This window comes from Bombina bombina, chromosome 4, assembly GCF_027579735.1.
Source record: "Bombina bombina isolate aBomBom1 chromosome 4, aBomBom1.pri, whole genome shotgun sequence".
Taxonomy (NCBI): Eukaryota; Metazoa; Chordata; class Amphibia; order Anura; family Bombinatoridae; genus Bombina; species Bombina bombina.
This window is the reverse complement of record NC_069502.1, coordinates 375,706,596-375,724,156: the sequence shown is the minus strand read 5'-3', so window position 1 is coordinate 375,724,156 and position 17,561 is coordinate 375,706,596.

The following is a 17,561-nucleotide window of genomic DNA, read 5'->3' as shown; positions in this document are numbered from 1 at the left end:
CGACATGATCCGCTCAGCAGATCATGTCTGACAGACACCGCTGAATGCTGAATGCCGAATGCTGACAGCATATGTTGTCGGCATTTAACATTGTACAAGTAGTTCTGGTGAACGTCTTGTGCAATGATGCCCCCTGCAGATTAGCGCTAACAGTGGGTGTCAATCAACCCGATTGTATAAGATCGGGCGGATTGATGTCAGCAGCCTCAGAGGAGGGGAACGAGTTAAGGAGCAGCTGCTTCTTAACTGCTGATTCCGGCAAGCCTGAAGGCTTGCGCAGAAACAGCTGCATTGGGGCCGATTGACAGCTTGTTAAATCGGCTCTATATTGATGTCTTGAAAAGTTAAGAGCCAGATAAAATGCATTGAATGGTCTCAAATTGCCTCAAATTTGAGAAACCTGATATAGTATGCGATAGTAAATCTTATCAAATTATATGGGGTACTGGGGAATGCAATGTGCATTCTATTGGCTGTTCCGATCAGCCAATAGAATGCGAGGTCAATCCTATTGGCTGATTGGATCAGCCAATCGGATTGTACTTCAATCCGATTGGCTGATTGCATCAGCCAATAGGATTTTTCCTACCTTAATTCCGATTGGCTGATAGAATCCTATCAGCCAATCGGAATTTAAGAGACGCCATCTTGTATGAGGTCATTTAAAGGAACCTTCATTCAGTGTTAGGATGTTGTTTGAAGAGGATGGCTCCGTGGGTTTTAATGTTGGGGGGGTTGTATTCTTTTTGTTTACAGGTAAAAGAGCTGATTACTTTGGGGCAATGCCCCGCAAAAGGCCCTTTTAAGGGCTATTTGTAATTTAGTTTAGGGTAGGGAATTGTATTATTTTGGAGGGCTTTTTTATTTTATTAGGGGGCTTAGATTAGGTGTAATTAGTTTAAACTTCTTGTAAATTTTTTTTTATTTTCTGTAATTTAGAGGGTTTTTTTGTACTTTAGTTAATTTTAGTTATTTTAATTTAATTGTAGGTAATTGTATTTAATTAATTTAATTTATTTAATGATAGTGTAGTGTTAGGTGTAATTGTAACTTAGGTTAGGATTTATTTTACAGGTAATTTTGTATTTATTTTAGTTAGGTAGCTATTAAATAGTTAAAAACTATTTAATAGCTATTGTACCTAGCTAAAATAAATACAAAGTTGCCTGTAAAATAAAAATAGACCCTAAGAAAGATACAAATGTAACTATTAGTTATATTGTAGCTATCTTAGGGTTTATTTTATAGGTAAGTATTTAGTTTTAAATAGGAATAATTTAGTTAATAATAGTAATTTATTTAGATATATTTAAATTATATTTAAGTTAGGGGGGTGTTAGGGTTAAACTTAGGTTTAGGGGTTAATTTATTTAATATAGTGGCAGTGGTGTAGGGGGGTAGATTAGGGGTTAATCAATGTAATGTAGGTGGCGGCGGGCTCCGGGTGCGGCGGTTTAGGGGTTAAACATTTTATTTATTTGCGGCGGGGTCCGGGATTGGCAGGATAGGGGTTAATAACTTTATGTAGGTGGCAGCGGTATAGGGGGTGGCAGATTATGGGTTAATAGGTATAATGTAGGTGGCGGCGGGGTCCGGGAGCGGCGGTTTAGGGTTTAATATATTTATTAGAGTTGCAGCGGGGTCCGGGAGCGGTGGTTTAGGGGTTAATATATTTATTAGAGTTGCGGCGGGGTCCGGGAGCGGCGGTTTAGGGGTAAATAACTTTATTTAGTTGCGGGGGGCTCCGGGAGTGGCGATTTAGGGGGTATAACAGTATAGTATAGTGTGGGTGCTTAGTGACAGGCTAGGAAGAAAGCTGCGAATAAGTCGATGAGCAGCGAGATCGATGACTGTTAGTTAACAACAGTCCGCTGCTCATCGCACCATACTTGGTGCGCGGCTTTTTGACAGCTTTCTTGATAAATTTGGCGAGCGTATTTAGGTCCGCGGCGGCAATGTTAGGCGAGCGTATTGGGCCCAATGAATGCAGGAAAGTAGACAGCTTGTTAAATAGAGGCCATAAAGTGCTCAGGAATCATATACAAAAGGGATTAAAAGGTTAAATAGCATACAGCTAATGGTGACCTACTAAAGTACAATTGCTAACAAGTTATAACATAGTTTCCTTGCATGTTTATAATTTGTGAGTTAATCAAATATTAAAATAAATATTGGTGTGGGCTGATAAATATATTCTATATGTGGAAAATACTACATTGAAAAACAATTGAATCGTTCCTCATTTATGGATTTTCCTCACTGAGAGGAGCACAAAGTGTTTAGAAATTATACCACATGACATCAGTAAACTAAACAGTACCTTTCAATTCTGTATGTGAAGTGTCCCTTGTGTAAAATGACCTTTAGGTTTCTTTGAAACTGTCCATCTTAAATATCTTTATTTGGACAAACTAATTCAAAGGCTTTATATTGTGAATTGACTGAAAGTCTCCGGAGGGATTACAGTCTGTGCATAATGTATGATACAAAATATTTAAGAAAATATTAACACTTTTCTAAGACTGTAAATGGCAAGTCATTTTTATTTTACACTAATATTTTCTTTTTTTATTGATATTTGCATTTTGTGTTAGTTGGAATTTTAAAGTAACAGAAAAAAATTATTCTGAACCAAAAATATTTATTTACCCTTCTTCTTTATCCCTGCAGCCTTAGACAGACAGCATCCAGTCTGTCTGCTTGTCCCCTTAGCCCTGCTCTTTCTGCTGTGGCCCTCAGATCACCTAACTGAAGTTTGTTAGGGGAACAGTGCTTTGTAGGTGTCAGTGGGAAGAATAAGTGAGTGCACACACTCCCCTCCCCCATGCTGCATTGTCTAGTGCAGGGTGAGAGGGAACTTGTACCTAGCAAAGAAGTGACATGTGCTGCTGTGGCTGATGTATAGAGGCCTATTTATCATATGTCTGTCGGACCTGATCTGACAGTGCGGATCAGGTCTGACAGACATCGCTGAATGCGGAGAGCAATATTTTGTATATAAAATGTATATACCACACATAGGCCTAAGTGAGTTACTATTTATAACAAAATAACCATAATGTAGAAACATGCCAGCTGTAATTAAAGGGATACTAAACCCAAAATCTTTCTTTCATGATTCAGATAGAGCATGCAATTTTATGCCACCATTTAGCAAGCGCTACCAAAGGTTCTGAACCAAAAATTGGGCCAGCTCCTAAACTTAGATTCCTGCTTTTTCAAATAAAGATAGCAAGAGAAGAAGAAAAATTGATAAAAGGAGTAAATTAGAAAGTTGCTTAAAACTGCATGCTCTATCTGAAAGATGAAAGAAAAAAATTGGGTTTAGTATCTCTTTAATAGCAATGGTTTAACAACCCCAATCAGTCTAAAGACAAGATGAGCAGCTCAGGCTCACCTTTTACTTTTATGTGCAGAGGGTTACAATACTTTCACAAACTCTTTTTTCACAATGACAACTTAGGCCTGTATTCAAAAAAAACTTGCTGCATATTTTAAGGCAATGCTCCTAATATTCTGTGTCCATATGCCTGAAGCCGCCGCATATTTTCTTGCTTATCCAAAGAGAAATGAAAAGAAAATACACAGGGGCCTATTTATGAAATGTTTGTCCGACATGATCAGGACAGACAAATTTGCAGCTTTTGTTTACACTTGTATATATTCCAATATATCATTGTAGTGTAATGAAGTGTAATGAAGATATGTATAAGCACCCAATTTGGAAGGAATGAAAAAATGCAACCGCATACTTTTCATGCAATGTTTCATGCAGCGGTCAATAGGTATTGTGAATGATGTTTCCGCTTGAAAATATTCATGCTTCACTTTATTTTAAATACCGCCGCCGGATTTTGAGGTGAGTTTTGATGCAAATCAGCAGCAGGTTCACGTGATTTTGAATAGGCACCTTATTTTAGCTGTCATGCAACAGGTTGAACACAAAACTCATTGCAGAGGATCAAAAAAGAAATGAACCTGCATATTGAGTTTATAGCCTTGCAGAAAAAAAAAAAAAAAAAAAATAACTAAAAGCTCTTGACTCTAGAAAAAAATAATTCTATATGCAGTACTTGCTATTGTGCAAGCTACAGAGCTGTGTCCATCGCCTCTTTTCAATTCTTGTGCAAACAAATTAACCTTGTTGTCTCCCTAAGAGTGATGGGGCAAACGGATGTGGACCCCAAGCCCACTGTTCCTTTAGAGCTATAAAGCTGCACATTCACTGAATATGGGGTCAATTAAACTAAAGACCGCTGCTCCATAACTTGTCCATAACTTGTCCTCCTGCTCTGAGGCGGCGGACAGAAATCAATTAGATCGATTGGCCGTAAATTTGCAGGGGGCGGCATTGCACCAGTAGTTCACAAGAACTGCTGGTGCAATGATAAATGCTGACAGTGTATGGTGTTGGCATTTATCAATGGGCGACGGACATGATACGCTACATTGTATCATGTCCACTCGCACATTAATAAATTTACCCCAAGGTCTATACAGGCTGAAATGTACATCTAGGATTATCTGTACAAATCTCTCCTTTTGAATGGGAACCCACTGGTAAACTGCAGGAAAGTTCTCTTCTGTGAAAGACACAAGTAGGTTAAAAGAAACTGCACCATGAGTGGGCACCATGTTATAGGGCATGAAACAGAGATGTGTCTGTCCCCAGTTAAGCAATTATTTATGCTTATTTTGTGTAAACTCTGTAATTGATCTGACAACTTATAAGCATACCCCAGTACTCACCATCTAACACACGAGACACCCCCGTGAGTATCTCCATAGGTAAGCTCCTGGCTATAATTCCCTCCCAACACTTAGCAATTCAAGTATAAATAATACTTCAACATAATCCAATGTTCAGTTTTAATATTTTTAAAACAGCAATTTAATTGAGATTTTGCATGTTCATTCATTGTAATATTATTTTTTAAACCCCCCACAAATAAACTGAACATACACACACACCTTAAAAAAGACATGGGGGCATATGTATCAAGCTCCGAATGGAGCTTGATGCCCCCTGGTTTTTTGGCGAACAGCAGTTATGAAGCAGCGGTAACAAAGACCGCTGCTCCATAACCCTGTCCACCTGCTCTGAGCAGGCGGACAGACATCTCCGGAAATCAACCCGATCGAGTACAATCGGGTTGATTGACACCCCCATGCTGGCGGCCTATTGGCCGCGAGTCTGCAGGGGGCGGCGTTGCACCAGCAGCTCTTGTGAGCTGCTGGTGCAATGCTGAATACGGCAAGCCGTATTCAGCGATGTCTGTCAGACCTGATCCGCACCGTCGGATTAGGTCCGACAGACCTTGATAACTAGAGGTCATGGGGTTGTGGTTTTTTTTAACCTTGCTGCATAAGATTAATCTAAAAAGCTATTTTTGAAGTGGGTAATAAATGGATCATCTTTTTAAGCAAAACAATTTTCAAGTAGACTTTAAGCTTATATCAAGCAGTAGAGGGGTTAAACAGTTCAGTGTTGGTTTGCAAGTGCTTAGGACAGAAGGACAGAGAGGAATATGAAACACAACTCACAACTTAGGGCTCCATGTACTAAGAGGCGGGCGGACAGCTTCTTAACTCGCGAAGCTGTCCGCCCGCCTCCGCTACACACGGGCAGCGGATCTATTGATCCGCTTGCCCGTATGTATCATTACACACTCAGCGGAGTGTGTAATGCCCGCCCCTTCAGTCGCGCGACCAATCACGCGACTGAAGGGGCTGTCAATCACCGAGAGCGAGCAAGCTCTCGGTGATTTTACTTCGCCACCTAAGAGGTGGCGTAGGGTGTAGGAAGCAGCGGTCTAATGACCGCTGCTTCTTACATTGCGGGAAGCAGGCTCGCATATGCGAACCTGCCCCGCAAAGGCTCCGGAGCAGCTTTCGCTGCTTCGTACATGGAGCCCTTAGAAATGAACAGTCCATGCATAGGAGATTTGATTAACCACAAGCTAATAAATAAGTGTCTCTGTTTAATCTGCAGCAAGCCAGAAAACTCAGCAGTGAGGAGGATGCTGCTATTCTGAGTTTGGGAGGTGAGAAATATTAGTTGTTAAACAAAGCAATACAGAATGAATTCACATCATTTTGTTCCCATTTATTTGATGCAATCACATTTAGAAAGCTTTGTGGTTCACTTGGTGGCTGAGTAGCTGAATGTCAGGGGTCTCAGAAAAAAAAACCTTTCTATAAATATCTTGTCTCTGCATGCGGGGCCAACAGCCTGGGCCTAATGGCTATTAGTGAGCTGTGAAGAGAAATATTGTAGATGCTGCTTCTTTTTCTTAAAATCTTTGTTGCTTGGTCTACTGCTACATCATATCTTCTCTTTTTTTGGAAGGGGGTCTTTATGATCAACAACTTAGAAAGCAGTATTTACAGTGAACTGCTATACATAAAAAGTCAATATGATAGATAGATATCAATAGATAGATAGATAGATAGATTATATATTGATAGGTAATAGATGTATATATAGATGAGAGATATATAGATAATAGATGGATAGATAGATAGACAGATAGATGATAGATAGATACATAGATAGATGATAGATAGATAAATGTTAGATAGATAGATAGATAGATAGATAGATAGATCAATATCAATAGATAGTAGATAGATAGATAGATAGATAGATAGATAGATGATAGATCGATGATAGATAGATGACAGATGATAGATAGATAGATTTAACACATGTTGCACACTTTTATCTACATATCTACCCAGTCAAGTTTTGGTGCTAAAAATATTTATTTACCCTTCTTCTTTCTCCCATATCATTTTTTGAAAAATATTTATTTAACCCTCTCTGCCTTCTCTCTGCCAAGTCTTGTTAAAAAAATGTGGTGTGTCTGTGTGTGTTTATGTGTATGTTTGTGTGTGTGTGTGTGTATGTGTGTGTCTGTGTATGTGTGAGTATGTTTATGTGTGTGTATATATGTGTGTGTATATATGTGTGTGTATATATGTGTGTGTGTATGTATATTTCTGTGTGTATGTAAGTGTGTGTGTGTATGTGTGTTTGTGTATGTGTGAGTATGTTTACCTGTGTATGTTTCTGTGTGTGTATATGTGTGTATGTAAGTGTGTGTATGTTTATGTGTGTGTATGTGTGTGTGTGTGTATGTGTGAGTATGTTTATATGTGTATGTGTGTGTATATATGTGTGTGTGTATATGTGTGTGTATATATGTGTAAGTGTGTGTGTATGTTTATATGTATGTGTATATGTGTGTGTGCAGGTCCGTCTTTAACACAGGGCAAAAGGGGCAGCTGCCCAAGGCCCAGTCTTTGTTGTGGGGCCCAAGAGTCCTTTTTTTGGTTCATGCCAGACTGCTGATGTCATGTGAAATGGGGAGCACACACAGTCAGTCCTAATACTGTCACAGTCAAAAGTTCTCTGCTTATGTTTATTTGTAAGAAACTGTGCCATACCATGCCAATCTCCTGTGACATGCCATGCTAGTGCCATGTGTTGTTTTAGGTGAGCACTGGGCAGCACTGAATGCTAAACCCTAACTCGGCATCCAGCCAATCCCACTGCATCAGAAAAGGTCCTGCTGGGGTTACCACTGTTACCAGGTAACTGCTCTGGTGGTGGGATTGTTCAGGGTAGGGCTGAATGTAGGCACATGCAGCAGAAAGCTGGAGCGGCAGGCACATGAGGATTTGAACATCTGTGCAGTTGCAGATATTGCTCTCTTCAGTCTTGAGGCTGTGTGACTCATCTCACACTGTATCCCTGCAGCTTTGGACAGACAGCATCCAGTCTGCTTGTCCCCTTAGCCCTGCTCTTTCTGCTGTGGCCCTCAGATCAGCTAACTGAAGTTTGTTAGGGGAACAGTGCTTTGTAGGTGTCAGTGGGAAGAATAAGTGAGTGCACACACGCCCCTCCCCCATGCTGCATCGTCTAGTGCAGGGTGAGAGGGAACTTGTACCTAGCAAAGAAGTGACATGTGCTGCTGTGGCTGATGTATAGTATCATGCTGATACTTCACAAATTAAGGTAAGGTTTATTTTTATAGATTTTTTCTCTCGGTCTCAGATTTTACAGCTTCCCATTGTAGTTCTGCTGTTCCAGTCAGTAAACTTATATTTGTCTGCACCTCCATGCTTCCTCCTCAGTCTTTACCTTGCTTTGCTCCTGTTGGCTGCACTAAATCTCTTTAACCAGCCCTAAATCTCTTTAACCAGCTAACCTCATACCAGAATCACATTCAAAAGCATCAGTTTGATTGATTAGATGAACCATAGCTGATCTTGTTCTCCCCAAATGTCAGGATTCCCCCTTACAGGTCAGACACACCTCAGTATACTGCACAGTGCACATATACTTTGTATTTTTAATATTGGCCCCAGTACAGATTACTAGAGCCTTTTCCACTTTCTTTGGAAATAAATGAATTTTGTGAGATGCCATTTAGTTGTCATTTATTTAATGTGTGCTGTTTGTTATGCCAAAAGTGGTTATTTTTTATGTATGCTGTAAAGTATGTGTGTGTAAGAGGGAATGTGTGTGTATGTAGTATTTGTATATGTACATGTATATGATTATATAGCGTGTGTACATAAATTTGTGTGTGCTCTGTAGTGTGTGTTTGTGTGTACATGTATATGTGTATGCTCTGGAGAGTGTGTGTTTGTGTGTACATGTATATGAGTATGCTCTGGAGAGTGTGTGTTTTTGTGTACATGTGTATGCTCTGGAGAGTGTGTATTTGTGTGTACATTGGTATGCTCTGGAGAGTGTGTATTTGTGTGTACATGGGTATGTTCTGGAGAGTGTGTGTTTGTGTGTACATGGGTATGCTCTGGAGAGTGTGTGTTTGTGTGTACATGGGTATGCTCTGGAGAGTGTGTGTTTGTGTGTACATGTGTATGCTCTTGAGAGTGTGTGTTTGTGTATACATGTGTAGGCTCTGGAGAGTGTGTGTTTGCGTGTACATGTGTATGTGTATTCTCTGGATAGTGTGTGTTTGTGTGTACATATGTATGTGTATTCTCTGGAGAGTGTGTGTTTTTGTGTACATGTGTATGCTCTGAGGAGTATGTATTTGCGTGAACATGTGTATGTGTATTCTCTGGAGAGTGTGTCTTTGTGTGTACATGTGTATGCTCTGGAGAGTGTGTGTTTGCGTGTACATGTGTATTCTCTGGAGAGTGTGTGTTTGCGTGTACATGTGTATGCTCTGGAGAGTGTTTGTTTGTGTGTACATGGGTATGCTTTGGAGAGTGTTTGTTTGTGTGTACATGGGTATGCTTTGGAGAGTGTGTGTTTGTGTGTACATGGGTATGCTCTGAAGAGTGTGTGTTTGTGTGTACATGTGTATGCTCTGGAGAGTGTGTGTTTGTTAGTACATGTTTATGTGTATGCTCTGGAGAGTGTGTGTTTGTGTGTACATGTGTATGCTCTGGAGAGTGTGTGTTTGTGTGTACATGTGTATGCTCTGGAGAGTGTGTGTTTGTGTGTACATGTGTATGCTCTGGAGAGTGTGTGTTTGTGTGTACATGTGTATGCTCTGGAGAGTGTGTGTTTGTGTGTACATGTGTATGCTCTGGAGAGTGTGTGTGTGTACATGTATATGTGTATGCTCTGGAGTGTGTGTGTGTATATGGGTTAGGGGAGTTTATGCTAGGCATTCCCTTGGTATTCACGGAAGTGGTAATTTTGCTGTGCAGTGGCTGTCTAAACAATAAATATGTAGTGAATATCCCAAAACTGGTGAGATGCTTTTAGGGGGGCCCAAAATAAAGAATGTAGACATTAGGTCCGCCACTGATTTTTACTATGCGATGCCGTGCATTGCATTACATTTTATGTACAATATACTGTGTGGAGGAATTTATATATTTATTTACTTATTAGTACAGTTTCACATATTAAAATGTATTTCATATTGTTTTTAAAATGATTAGCCCAGCAGTGGATGATTCACTGGTGGGCTAATCATTTAATTTTTTTTATATAAAATAAATTGATTTAGTTGTTTTTGGGATGTTGGGGTGGAGAGCATATGGGGGGGGGGGCAAGAAAATGTTTGCCCAGGGTGTGTGTATGTGTGTGTATATGTGTATGTATGTGTGTGTGTGTTTATATATGCGTGTATGTGTATGTGTGTGTATACGTGTGTGTGTGTATGTGTGTGTTTATACGTGTGTGTATGTATATGTGTGTATGTGTATGTATATGTGTATGTTTGTGCATGTGTGTGTGTTTATATGTGAGTGTATGTGTGTATATATGTGTGTGTATATGTGCGTGTATGTATGTGTGTGTGTGTGTGTATATGTGTGTGTGTATGTATATTTGTGTGTGTGTAAGTTTTGGGTAGGCAAATTTTGGAATTTAGCCCTGAAAGCCAGATCATTTAGAAACTGCCCTGGCTGTACTAATAATTGAAGCCTATGCTTTTCAGAATTTAAGTTATAGTCAATTTTCAAAGAAAAATTACAAAGACAAGTTAGGTATTAATTAAATTACAAATTTCCAGTTGATGACAATGGTAAAATTATCAAACAAAAACACACAATGATGAGTTTGTGACAACAAAAAGTTTTGTTTCCGCAAATGAATATAAAGTAATGTGTTGTATTTCACTGGTAATTAGCATGGCAGATGGTTTTTATGATTACTGATATACCACCTGCTGCAGGTGAAAGGATTTTGAGAGTTTGAGAAGAAAGCAAAACACAATGAAGAAATAATGTGCAGAATTTACAAGAACTGTGGCTTCATAACTCTTATATTGCGGCTGATTGGAACTCTAAGTAAACAAGAGTTATTTATGTATGACCCATTTTTTATGGAGTTTCCATTTTTATAGTGGAAATCCTACTCTTATTCCACATCCAGACCTATATTCTCTTTCTTCCCCCTTTAAGGGCTAGATTACAATATAGTTGACAGTTTAGGTTTTTGTTAATACTTTGTGTGGTAGGTTAATTTTTTTATATACTTTGTGCGTGCGGTTACATGTTTTTATTTTTATTTCTTGTGGGCGGTTGTTACGTGTTTTTTAGTTATTTTGTGCGGGTGGTTTCATGGTTTTTTTTTTTTATGGCTTTGGGTTTGCCTACGCTGCATCAGGTGGATTCCGAAAATGGTAGGGTGGTTTAAGAATCCTTCTGCAGTGGATTTTTTTCACCACCCTGCCAATTTTGGAATCCACCGGGATGCAGCTTTGCTGCATTTAGGTGGATTCTTTTGGCTGCACACGCAGCCAACATTCTTTTGGCTGCCTCGAGCAGGCAACATTCCTTTGAGGATGCGTGCGCAACTTGCGACATGAACGACGCGTTACAAACACGATTATAGTATAGATGCATATTGCAGAAAAATGATATTCCATGTTTTCAGCTACTTCACTGCAAAGAGCTCCAAAACACTTATTTATATGTTTATATATGTATACATATGGATTTATGTGTTTATATATCTGTAAATACATATATACACATATAAAGACATAAATATGTATATATATATATATATATATATATATATATATATATATATATATACTGTATATAAACATACATATTTAGACGTGTATGTCTGTATCTCTATGCTAAAGCCCCTTTCGTGCCTTTTTTTCTAATACCTGAGAACTCATATATATGAGCCCTTGTAACTTTTTTGTGCAACATTTTTATTAACCTCTAAACCTCTGGCCTCCCACATCACCGCCACCAAATAAACCTATTAACCCCTAAATCCCCCAGCCCCCCACATCGCAAAAAACTAAATTAAACTATTAACCCCTAAACCTAACAACCCCCTAACTAACTTTTAAATTTTGGAATCCACCGGGATGCAGCTTTGCTGCATTTAGGTGGATTCTTTTGGCTGCACGCGCAGCCAACATTCTTTTGGCTGCCTCGAGCAGGCAACATTCCTTTGAGGATGTGTGCGCAACTTGTGACATGAACGACGCGTTACAAACGCGATTATAGTATAGATGCATATTGCAGAAAAATGATTTTCCATGTTTTCAGCTACTTGACTGCAAAGGGCTCCAAAGCACTTATTTATATGTTTATATATGTATACATATGGATTTATGTGTTTATATGTCTGTAAATACATATATACACATATAAAGACATAAATATGTATATATATATATATATATATATATATATATATATATATATATATATATATATACTGTATATAAACATACATATTTAGACGTGTATGTCTTTATCTCTATGCTAAAGCCCCTTTCGTGCCTTTTTTTTTTAATACCTGAGAACTCATAAATATGAGCCCTTGTAACTTTTTTGTGCAACATTTTTATTAGAACTTTTTTAGCATACTATCATCTAGATTAAAAGTTTTGCGCTATAGAGGGTGCGAAACGAACGCAAAAAAGTTGCGTTATTTCACCCTCCATAGCTCTGCCAAAATCCAAGGTCTGCTTTGACGTGCTTGTGCACGCTTTCCCCATAGACATCAATGGGGAGAGAGTGTTAGAAAAAAAACTAACACCTGAAGAGCAGAATGGCGATCACCGTAACGCAACCCCATTGATGTCTATGGGGAAAAAAAAGTTACGTTTACACCTAACACCCTAACAGAAAACCCCAAAGTCTAAACACCCCTAATCTGCTGCCCTCGACATCGCCAACACCTACATAAAGTTAATAACCCCTAATCTTCTGCCCCCGACATCGCCTACACCAAAATAAATGTATTAACCCCTAATCTGCCACTCCCGATGTTGCTGCCACTATAATAAAGTTATAAACCCCTATTCCCTCGCACCCAAACATTGCCGCCAATATAATAAAGATATTAACCCCTATTCTGCCGCTCCCCGACATCTCCGCCATTAAATAAAGTTATTAACCTCTAAACCTCTGGCCTCCCACATCACCGCCACCAAATAAACCTATTAACCCCTAAACCCCCCAGCCCCCCACATCGCAAAAAACAAAATTAAACTATTAACCCCTAAACGTAACAACCCCCTAACTTTAAATTAAAATTACAATATCCCTATGTTAAAATAAATAAAAACTTACCTGTGAAATGAAAAAAAAACTAAGTTTAAACTAACAATTAACGTAACAACTATTATACTAAAATTAAAATAACGATCAATAAATAAACTAAATTGCACATTAAAAAAAACTAACACTACTAAAAAACATTAATTCTAAAATTACGAAAAATAAAAAATAATAAATTACAAAAAATAACAAACACTTAATTACGAAAAATAACTAACAAAATTATCCAAAATAAAAACAATTACACCTAATCTAATAGCCCTATAAAAATAAAAAGGGCTTAAAAGGGAATTTACCTCTTTTAAGAAAGCTCAAACAAAAGTTCCAAATACCTAACACTAAGCCCTGACGATCCACTTACAGTTGTTGAAGTCCGGACATCCAGGCGGCGAGAAGTCTTCATCCAAGGGGCATCTTCTATCTTCATCCCAGCGGCATCTTCTATCTTCATCCCGGTGGTGCGAAGTGGGTCCATCCTTCAAGACATCCGGCGCGGAGTGTCCTCTTCATATGGTTGCCGCCGTACACTGAATTTTCAATGCATGTGAGTATTTTCAAAATGGCATCCCTTGCATTCCTATTGGCTGATTTGATTTTTGAAATTCAAATCAGCAAATAGGATGAGAGCTACTGAAGTCCTATTGGCTATTCAAATCAGCAAATAGGATGAGAGCTACTGAAATTTTATTGGCTGATTTGAATAGCTGTTTTAAGAAAGCCCAAACCCTAATCTAAAAAAAAAAAAAACACCCAAAAAAAGTAAAAAAAAACTAACACTAACCCCCGACGATCCAGTTTTTGAAGTCCGAATATCCAGGCGACGAGGTCTTCATCCATCCAGGCGGTGTCTTCTATCTTCATCCAGGCTGCATCATCTATCTTCATCCCGGCAGCATCTTTTATCTTCATCCTGGCAGGGTGGAGTGGGTCCATCCTTCAAGACATCCGGCACGGAGCGTCCTCTTCATACGGTCGCTAATTTGAATAGTCAATAGAATTTCAGTATCTCTCATCCTATTGGCTAATTTGAACAGCCAATAGGATTTCAGTAGCTCTCATTATTGGCTGATTTGAATTTCAAAAATCAAATCAGCCAATAGGATTACAAGGGACGCCATTTTGAAAAGGCTCCCTTGCATTAAAGATTCAATGTACGGAGGCAACCATATGAAGAGGACGCTCCGTGCCGGATGTCTTGAACGATGGACCCGCTCCATGCAGCTGGGATAAAGATAGAAGACGCCCCTGGGATGAAGATAGAAGATGCCGCCTGGATGAAGACAGAAGACGCCGTCTGGATGGATGAAGACCTTGCCGCCTGGATGAAGACTTCTCGCCGCCTAGATGTCCGGACTTCAAAAACTGTAAGTGGATCGTTAGGGGGTTAGTGTTAGTTTTTTTTTTTTTACCCAAAAAATTTCTTTCATGATTTAGATAGAGAATACTATTTTAAACAACTTTCTAATTTACTTCTATTATCTAATTTGTTTAATTCACTTGGTATCATTTGTTGAAGGAGCAGCAATGCACTAATGGTTTCTAACTGAATACATGGGTGAGCCAATAACAATTTAAATATATATGCAGCCACCAATCAATAGCTAGAACCTAGGTTCTCTGCTGCTCCTGAGCTTGCCTAGATAAACCTTTCAGCAAAGGATAACAAGAGAAGAAAGCAAATTAAATAATAGAAGTAAATTGGAAAGTTTATTAAAATTGTATTCTCTGAATTATGAAAGATAATATTTGGGTTTCATGTCCCTTTAAAAGAACTAAATGCCCTTTTAAGGGCAATGCAAAAGAGTGAAATGCCCTTTTAAGGGCAATGTCCATACAAATGCCCTTTTTCAGGGCAATGGGTAGCTTAAGTTTTTGTTAGAGTTAGGTTTTTTATTTTGGGTGGTTGGTTGGGTGGTGGGTTTTACTGTTGAGGGGTGTTTGTATTTTTTTTACAAGGAAAAGAGCTGATTTCTTTAGGGCAATGCCCTACAAAAGGCCCTTTTAAGGGCTATTGGTAGTTTATTATAGGCTAGGGGTTTTTATTTTTGGAGGCTTTTTTTATTTTTATAGGGCTATTAGATTAGGTGTAATTGCTTTTATTTTCAATAATTTTGTTTGTTATTTTTCGTAATTTAGTGTTTGTTAGTTTTTGTAATTTAGTGTTTGCCATTTTTTGTAATTTAGTATTTTTTATTTTTTGTAATTTTAGATTTTTTTTTTTTTTAGTAGTGTTAGTTTTTTTAATGTGTTATTTGGTTTATTTAATTTGTAGTTTTTTTTAGTATAATAGTTTAGTCTAATAGTCATGTTAGGTTAATTGTTTAAACTTAGGTTTTTTTAATTTCACAGGTAAGTTTTTATTTAATTTAAGATTTTAAGATAGGGATATTAATTAAAGTTAGGGGGTTGTTAGGTCTAGGGGTTAATAGTTAAATTTATTTTTTTGCGATGTGGGGGGCTGGCGGTGTAGGGGTTAATAGGTTTATTTAGTGACGGTGATGTGGGAGGACAGATGTTTAGGGGTTAATAACTTTTTATTTAGTGGCAGCAATGTCGGGGAGCGGCAGAATAGGAGTTAATAGCTTTATTATAGTGTGGGCGATGTTGGGGTGTGGGGGAATAGGGGTTAGTAACTTTATTTTAGTGGTAACAATGTCAGGGAGCGGCGGAATAGGGGTAACATTTTTTTATCAGTGGTGTCGATGTCAGGAGTGGCAGATTAGGGGTTAATAAATTTAATTTAGTGTTTGCGATGCGGGAGGGCGGAGGAATAGGGGTAATAGGTAGTTTATGGGTGTTAGTGTACTTTGTAACATTTTAGTTATGAGTTTTGTGTAACAGTTTTGTTGCGCAAAACTCATAACTACTGGTATTAGATAGCGGAACGATTCGTGTCGGTATAGGCTGGCACACAAGCATTTTAGCCTCACCGCACAACCTGTAATACCGGCGCTATGGAAATCCCATGCAAAAACGTAACTTTTTAGAGTGCGGGATTGATGCTGCATTACAGGCTAAAATGCTTGCGGTAAAGCTATACCGTCAAGACTCGTAATGGCTGCGTTCCGTTTTTTACGTTGAAATGGCAATTTTTTCAGCATTAAAATCGGAACGCAAAACTTGTAATCTAGATGAGTGTTATTATGATTGTAACTTAAATGTATTTTTCAGCATTTATTATTTTGTCTCGCGTAACAGTTTACCAGAGGTCTGAAGATGTGCTAACCCGACCGCCATAAATTGTGATTGAGCTCACGCTTTCACATTTACGTTTAACTTGTAATATGCACGTTCCTTCCGACGTGTGTAAACAGCCATGATAAACCTGATATTGCTTGTGCAAAAGAGTTAGTGTGCCACATGTAATCTAGCCATAAATGTTTTATGGTATTAAAGTAAGTCTGTTAATCTACAATATATGTATTTATTACAAATTATTATAAAAGAATAACGTGATTATTTTATTTTAATTTAAAGGGAAGCACAACAAATAATTCAAATAACTGGAGCAGAACCTATGCAATTGCTAAAATAGAAAAACAAAACAGAACAAGGATTATGAAAAATGAGTTATTTGAATACAGGTGGCCCTCGTTTTACAGCGGTTCAATTTACACCGTTTCAGAATAACAACCTTTTTTTCCAGTCATGTGACTGCTATTGAAAAGCATTGAAAAGCAGTGCATTTATTAAAATAGCCAGTAGGTGGAGCTGTCCGCTTGTGTTGCAGCAAAGCCAAGCAAGCTGAAATTAATCAATTTAACCAAACCTGAGCTATTGAGCAGATTTCTAAGGAACAAGATCTTCCTGTCTATAAATCAGTCCAGATTGGAATGCATAGAAAGAACTGTTTGCAGAAAAATGCAAATGAAGTCTGTGTTGTGTGATTATTTTATTAGGTTTATAATGCTGTTTAACAATTGTTTTTGTTCATTTAACTTAGTTTAATGATATATTCTGTGTTGTGTGATTATTTTATTAGGTTTATAATGCTGTTTAGCATTTAAAGTCTTGATTTCAAAGCTTTAAAAATAATGTATTAGGTTTTACTTATGACAAATTTGAGAGGGGCCTGGAACCTAACTCCCTCACTACCCATTGACTTACATTATAAACTGGATTTCAATTTACAATGGTTTCGATTTACAACCATTCCTTCTGGAACCTAACCCCGGCATAAACTGAGGGCTACCTGTATTTGTTTGTCAAATGAGTTCCAAATATGACCACGGGTAGCAGTATTCGGCTATTTTTATTATATCCGGCACTGAAAATCACAGAATGCTGCAACCCACAGCCATATTTGGAACTAATTTGAATGAATATTCAAATAATTAATTTTGTACAAACCTAAAAATAACATCATCACAATTTTTTGTAGTAGTGACAGTAGGTAAGTAAAGTTTTGTTCTACTTGTGATTCATTAAAATGTAGTTACTCTTTACAGGAGTGTGCATATGGTAGCATTTTGTAGGTTTTAGGAATATATTAATACTTAAAATTATGTGTACGTTTTGAGCAGCAGTAGCTT